Source organism: Ctenopharyngodon idella, chromosome 3, assembly GCF_019924925.1.
Source record: "Ctenopharyngodon idella isolate HZGC_01 chromosome 3, HZGC01, whole genome shotgun sequence".
Taxonomy (NCBI): domain Eukaryota; kingdom Metazoa; phylum Chordata; class Actinopteri; order Cypriniformes; family Xenocyprididae; genus Ctenopharyngodon; species Ctenopharyngodon idella.
The window spans coordinates 53,314,288-53,321,782 of record NC_067222.1 but is presented as its reverse complement, the minus strand read 5'-3'; the positions used below and the strand labels follow the sequence as shown (position 1 = coordinate 53,321,782).

Genomic DNA, 7,495 nt, shown 5'->3' with positions numbered 1-7,495 from the left:
TGGGGGAAATAACCTTTTTCAGTCGTGGTCAAATTGAGCGCCGCAGGCATCTTAGCAAGGGCCATCGGTATGAAACTGTAGCTATCGATGTATCGCTGGTCAAAAGCATCGTCGTACATGAAGATCAATTTACATCCTTGCATTATGATATCTACATCGAGCCCTGCTTTGCAAAAATACTCCAAAATCAGAAATGAGTCAAATCTGGAAGCGCAATGAGCTATGAAGGTGTACCCTTTGTATCGGGGTTGTCTGAAACGACTGATTAGTCGAGCTATACAGTCGGAACCTTCGGCCACAAATCGTGTCCCTTTAAAAGTGATCGCGCAAATGAAATTCGCAGTGTGCTTTGCACCATCATAACGAGTTTCAAAATCATAGAAAATATATTTTGTGCTAGGTTCCTTGTGCGATACAGGTTGAATAAAACAACGATGTTTCCCTTGACCCGACAGATCTTCTCTACAATGAGCACATCGAATGTCAGGACATTTATGTTTTGCGGTGGTACCTGTAACCTCATATCGCCTATTGCACAAGTTGCAATATTTTATTTTGTCGCAGGGGGGCTTTTCTTCACCCGGCGGAGCTTTCTTGTGCATGTCATAACAGTAGGTAGAATTACAATACCTCAGACAGTCGGTGCAGTGTACGGTTCTTTTTGGGTATTTGTAACAATTCGCATTGAAACACACATTGCAGACATACTTGCAATGATGATTTCTAGGGTGATTGTACCCTTTGTAACAAAATTCGCATACATAATCACTACCGATGAATGCAGTCAGATTAAGAATCATGTAAAAGTGTTCGTCGTGTAAATATAGGAAGACGGTTCTAGGGTGAGGTTCATCATGGTTTTTGTATGTTTCTAACCCACCACTGCTTGTCCTGTAAAAAACAACAATTTTGATGTCTAACAGTTTTTCAAACGTACCTATGTGATGAAGAGCAATCGGGTCATTGATTGAGAAACCAGCGTTGTTGTGGATGCTCAGTGCACACGATTCCAATTCGCTCTCCGGTAACTGAGGATTCAAAAAACGTGCAAGACAGATAGAGAAGCATAATTTGTTCGAAACATTCATCGGACAAAATAAACTCATCTTTTTTCTTTTAATCACCTCATTGAGAGACAAATCTACAAGTTTACGGCGAGTGCCGCCGCCTTGTCTATTCATGGCTATGTTAGCTTGAATTTCAATCTGGTCGTCCGACATAAGCTGATCATCACTTTGTAAAATCCTACTGATTTGATCGATGAAGATGTTAACGTCATAATTATTACTGGGTGTTAAAACACCTGTAACATCCGATTTTAAATTTGGACCTTTCAAGGTCAAGTTGATAACACTACCATCCCCACCGATATGCCGGGCTAAGGATACTACTTCAGCCATGGTGTCGTGAAAGAAAATGTGATATGCGGCCAAATCGGTAGAGTTAATCTCCCTCAGATTCATGGATCTTTGCAGTTCCACACTATTGAATCTGGGTCTAGGCAAAACACGATAACCATTTACAGTTCCACCCCGATCTAACAATGCTGCGATATCGGCACGACTCGGTAGTGAAGTACCTGAAGATGATCCTGCGTCGTTGGATCGGTCTGCATTATTTGTATCAAGCGTTGCGTGACTAGTCGATGGTTGTGTGAAATCATCATTTTCTGAAGAGGTAGGTGCAACATTGGAAGTCTGATCGGATGTATTACGTAAACCACTACCGTATTGTATTACCTGCGCGTTGTGACTGTTTATTATTTCCTGTAAACGAATGCACAGATTATGATTTAGGCTTTGATCTACTGTTATTTCCAACTGATCCAAATTAGAAATTTGATGCGACGTAAACATATTTGTCAAATCTGCGGAATTTGGATACGTATTTTTTAGATGTTGTAATCTATCGGAAAGAGAAATATTTTGTATGCCCGCTTCATTATTTTCGATCGCGCTCAGTAACAGGTATGTGAGAGTTTGACACCCATAGCCACCGTCTGAACATTTTTCTTCTACTTCCATTTTTTTCCTAACCTTTACAGAGGTGAACAATTACAAATTAATATATAACACAGCATAAAACAAAATGGAATAGGTACAACCTATTGATTTGTAAAAACAAATCGATGTAAAACAGAGGCTAAAACATCAGCATACAAATCAGTGAAAAACAGAGACTAAATCATTAACATACAATGTAAAACAGTGAAAATGACATGAAATGAAACATTAAAACAGGTTGTGTAGTACAGATACAGAAACAAATCACATAATAACTTTGTTCAAAACATACAGTACACTTAAAAATGATATAGTGTGAAAACAGGTTGCGTCGTACAGAAGCAAATCACATAGTAGCATGTTTGTGATAATTATTAAAACAGGTTGTGTTGTACAGAGTCTAGAACAAATCACATAATAACTTTGTTCAAAACATACAGTACACTTAAAAATGATATAGTGTGAAAACAGGTTGTGTCGTACAGAAGCAAATCACATAGTAGCATGTTTGTGACAATTATTAAATCAGGTTGTGTTGTACAGAGTCTAGAACAATTCACATAATAACTTTGTTCAAAACATACAGTACACTTAAAAATGATATAGTGTGAAAACAGGTTGTGTCGTACAGAAGGAAATCACATAGTAGCATGTTTGTGACAATTATTAAAACAGGTTGTGTTGTACAGAGTCTAGAACAAATCACATAATAACTTTGTTCAAAACATACACTACATTTAAAAAGATAATGATATAGTAAAACATAGTGTGAAAACAATACAAGATTGAAATATGTTGAATACAATTTTTAAAATTGTTGTTTTTAAAATTAAAAATTGAAAAGACACAATTTTAAAAACAAATTGAAAAGATTACTCATGGATACATGTTTTTAATATGGTGTAAAAAGAAACAAGTTATTTGTGGATAAATGTTTTAAAACAGTGTGAAAAGACAAGATTTGAAATATGTTGAATACAATTTTTGAAAAGATACAATTTTAAAAAACAGATTGAAAAGATTACTCATGGATACATGATTTTAATATGATGTAAAAAGATACAAGTTATTTGTGGATAAATGTTTTAGAACAGTGTGAAAAGACAAGATTGAAATATGTTGAATACAATTTTGAAAAGATACCATTTTTAAAAACAGACTGAAAAGATACAAGTTATTGGATAAATGTTTTAAAAATCAGTGAGAAAAAGATTAAACAGTAATACATGTTTTTAAATCATAGTGTGAAAATCATGGATACATTTTTTTAAAAAATATAATGAAAACATGCTATGTAAGAGATGTAGCAAAGCTAAACAGGATGATATCTATCTACGAAATAATTGGTGATGTATAGCACCGAGGAGATCCACAATCAAACGACGCTCTCGTAAGTGTTCACGTAACGCATCGTGAATGATTGCAAAATTTTCAAACATTCCGCGGGAAGAGCGGGCACAGCTGTCTATCAGCTCGCGAATTCTGTCATCTTGTCTATTCAGACGATCGCGAATCTCATCGAAGTAAGTGTCGTAAATGGCTAGTCTGTTGCAAATCTCATTATGCTGTTGATGCAATTTGGTGAGAATTTCTTCACGTTGTCTACTAAGACGATTTATCATATCCACAAATAAGTTTTCAATACAACCTTGACCATTATTCACAGAATCTATTGCTTCTTCCTGAAAAGCAAACGGTGTCTGACGACCTCTCGTGGGCACTTCACAATCACTGCTCCAAGACGATTGCTCCCAAGCGTTCAGCTGTGTAGATGTCCATCTGGTTACATCGTTTAAGTTGGTGTCTGTAAAATATATAAAGAATAATATAAGCATACTGAAGTGAAATTGAGATCATTTAAAACTGAAAACATTTTAATTATAATCTAAAATAACTAAGGTAAAATATACTAATAAGAAATAACAATTTTAAAAATTAAATTATGATAAAAATAAATTAAGATAAAATATCACATTATGAAAAACATTTAAACTAAATAACTAAAATAACGAAATAACGAAACTAAAATAACATTTGAATTTAGAAACTAAAATAATTTGTTAAATTAAGACAAATCATTTAACTAAATCTATCAAAAATATCCAGATAGTGAATAAAAAATAAGACATACCTTCAACCGACTCTCTGTTATTTCTCTGTCTACTACCATCGACCGGAATCACACGTTGTCCTGACGGAAGTTCAGATTCATCATAGCGATCACTGGTGGTGGTCTCTGGCGTTGCAAGCTGTTCAATTGAAGATTCTTCTCCAGTCAATTCGGATGATTGGGTTAAATCGACAAAACCCGGCTGAGTCAAAAACTGTTGGATGTCTAAACAAAAAAACAAAAAAAAAAGTTTTTTTCGTTAGTTTATTCCACGTTTTCCTGTCACATTAACAGTATATCTGTGAAAACACGCAAGACACATGTAGTAATCAGTAATCTGAGAAAAACTCAAATGAAAAGATATAGACGTCTTTTCAAACATGATCGATAGCGCTGTTGTTAGCACGCTCGTTTTCGATTCCAGAAATTGTGGGTTCGCGCCCCAGATAAACTGAGATTTTTTTAAAAGGTAAAAATCACCTTGAATAGGATCGGAGACAGCATTCGAATTCTGGATTCTGAGTTGTTCAGCGCCTATTTTATGAAAAAACACAGACATACAAAAATCATAAATATTTAATACGAAAAATAGTCATTCAATTTTTGAAAAAACATTGACTGAGAAGACTTACTGATTCGATCTAATTCTTGAAACGCAATCAATTCCAAAGCGTTTGTGACTAAAACGGAAAGCTTGTTAGGTGAAAAATACTTTCTAAAAAATAATAATATGCTCAATTAGTTAATATAACAATCTTATACTTAAAAATCTATAAAACATTGTTTACAACAAGACATTCAAAATAGAAAGCAAAACATTTTATCTAGACAAGTATTTTTAAAAGATAGAGTTTAACTTACTTTGTTTCTGGGCCATGGCGAGACAGGAAAAAATCAGCTTAAGATGAGATGAAGTTTCGAAGAGTCGAAAAAAAACTTTGTGATGAAACGACCCTCTCATGGTGTTTTTATCTCCTGGAATTTTTCACCCCGCCCTCTGATGATTCTCGAATTTCTACTTATATTTATTAGAAATTTCATTGAAATAATCACACGTTTTAAGGGAAAAAAACATTCCATGTGATAAAAATATGTTTTGAACCGAGAAGGGAATAAAATATAAAAGTATGAACATTTATTTACATTATTTTTAGATTATGAATATTATTTTTGATTATTCAATAGAGTATACGATTTAAAATAGATGAATATAATCTTTTTAAATAAAAATATTTTCTTATTCATATATTATTTCTTAATTTCAACCGTTTAAAGAGAAGAAATATCACATTATATGATTCAGTCATACTTGTGAAATTGATTGTTTAACTGTAAAATATCTTTTCACTCACAATGTTTAAAAATACTTGTTTTATTAATATATTTGTTTTTATTACACATTTGTTATCCGTTTTAATCTTTTTTTTTTGTTCATTAATTTTCATTTTTTCACATGATACAATTTTAATCAGTGACCGCTAGATGTCCTCCGAGTTCCGCTCTTGTGTGACAGAGAACAACTTCTGCTCCGCTGATCATATACGCTTGTCAAAAAAACACAGTTTCATTTGTGAAATTTCTCCCCAGGGGGTAATTTTATCCTTTTGCTCGCGTGAAAACGTGTTTTTTCCTACTGAAAACAGTATATTGACAAAACCCCGGTTTTTTATTTACGACCGGAGTAAAGCAGTGACAATCTTGTTTTTGCGTGGATAATTTATTTTTTAAAAACAGTGCAGAAAGGTATGCCGTGGAAATCGGATATTCTAAGGTAAATAACCACGAATGTTCTCTCTCTCTCTGAGATTTTCTTTATGTGTGTGATATCTGATCAAACGCATTGACGGTTGATTAAACTGATTAAACTAGTTTATTTTAATAGAGAATTAAATATATAATACCCGTTCTCATTTATGTAAACTAGATGTTTGTATCATTAAAATGTAGAGCTAAGCTATATGTAGATTAAAGATCAGACCGTTGAATAAACGCATACTTTGAGTTACATTTAAGCATAATCACTTGCGTCATAGATAATCAAACATTGATTGGATCTCAATAATGATTTAAGATATAAAAGTTCATGGTTGAAATATTTGTAACTATTAAAATACACACGTGTTGGAAAAATTTTCCTCATCCCTCTTCTCTGAACCAGTTTCAGCAAGTTGTGAGAAGAGCTAAGAGAACCATGTTTTGAGACTTTTTTAAACTTTAAGCATGTTTTTTTATTATTTTAAACAATTTCCTTGACTCAGTGGAACTCATTTTGTCTCCTTCATCCATGAGAAAAATGTAAGAGAGTTTTATACATTCATTTAGGGAAAATCTTTTGCACTGTTTTATTTCGACTGTGATCACATAGTTTTATTTTTAAACCATTTTATAGATCATTGATTTTACTCTCTCTCTCTGTTTCTCTTCTTACAACCAGAGGTGTGAAATCTGAGACTGTGCATGGGGGGTGGGATGGCTGGCTGTGTCTCTCTGTGTATGTGTGTGTGTGTGTGTGTGTGTGTGAGTGACTGTCTACCTCCGCACTAATAATAATGATTATTGTTTGTCATATTGTGATCTTCCTGATTTATAAATTATCGATTTTTCACACATGTGGACAACAGATCAGTTGGGTTAGAGAGAGTTCAAATAACAACTATTTAAATACAACGTGACAGTTTAATATCAATCATTCTGCAAATCCAACCCCATAGGAATATTCATATGCCGGACGATAAATATGATTTATTTGACCTCTTGACCTGTCATCATCAATCATTTTGACATAGTAGCCCCCCTATATTCTCTCTCATGCCTGAGTCTCTTCACAGGATGGATGCCATGCCTGAGTCCTCAACCAAGATGGCTGCCACACCTGAGTCTCTTCACGAGATGGCCGCCACGCCAGTGTCTCTAGAGTGTGCAGCACTTACAATTGTGGCCACAGATATCCTGTGTGTATGGGCCACACATGCATCCACGCCAGAGCATAAATGTTATGCCAGAGTCAAGTCACGTCATGAATGTATAGTTTTGTTTCATGTTCATGATTCATGTCTTTTATTTTGTAGTTTTATTCATGTTGCTTGTTTGTGTCATGCTTCCCTTATGTGCTCCCTTAGTCAGTGTGTCATGTGCTGATTGGTTGTTTAAGGTCATGTGTTTCTGAGTTCTGTTTGTTCGTTGGTTCCTTTGTTCCTTGTGTCACTTGCCCATTGGTTGTCTTAGTCATGTGTTCCCTAAGTTCATGTATTTAAAGACTCTTGTTTTCCATGTTACTTTGTCGTGTATTGGATTAATGTAACCCTGCTGTTGGTGAGTGTCATTGTCAAGTCTGCTTATGTTCAAGTCAAGTAGTTACTTTATTTGTTGGCTCACTTTTGGA

The 7,495-nt window shown here is 34.3% G+C and overlaps 1 long non-coding RNA gene across 1 annotated transcript; it reads right to left on the bottom strand.

Annotated features, from left to right (window-relative positions):
- Positions 1-3,093: 3,093 nt before the first annotated feature.
- On the bottom strand, positions 3,094-5,094 carry LOC127508962 (uncharacterized). Its single transcript, XR_007929041.1, has 4 exons — positions 4,746-5,094; positions 4,594-4,647; positions 4,135-4,338; positions 3,094-3,807 (listed from the first exon to the last, which is right to left on the bottom strand). It is a non-coding gene; the product is annotated as an uncharacterized LOC127508962 (long non-coding RNA).
- Between the last annotated feature and the right edge of the window lie 2,401 nt (positions 5,095-7,495).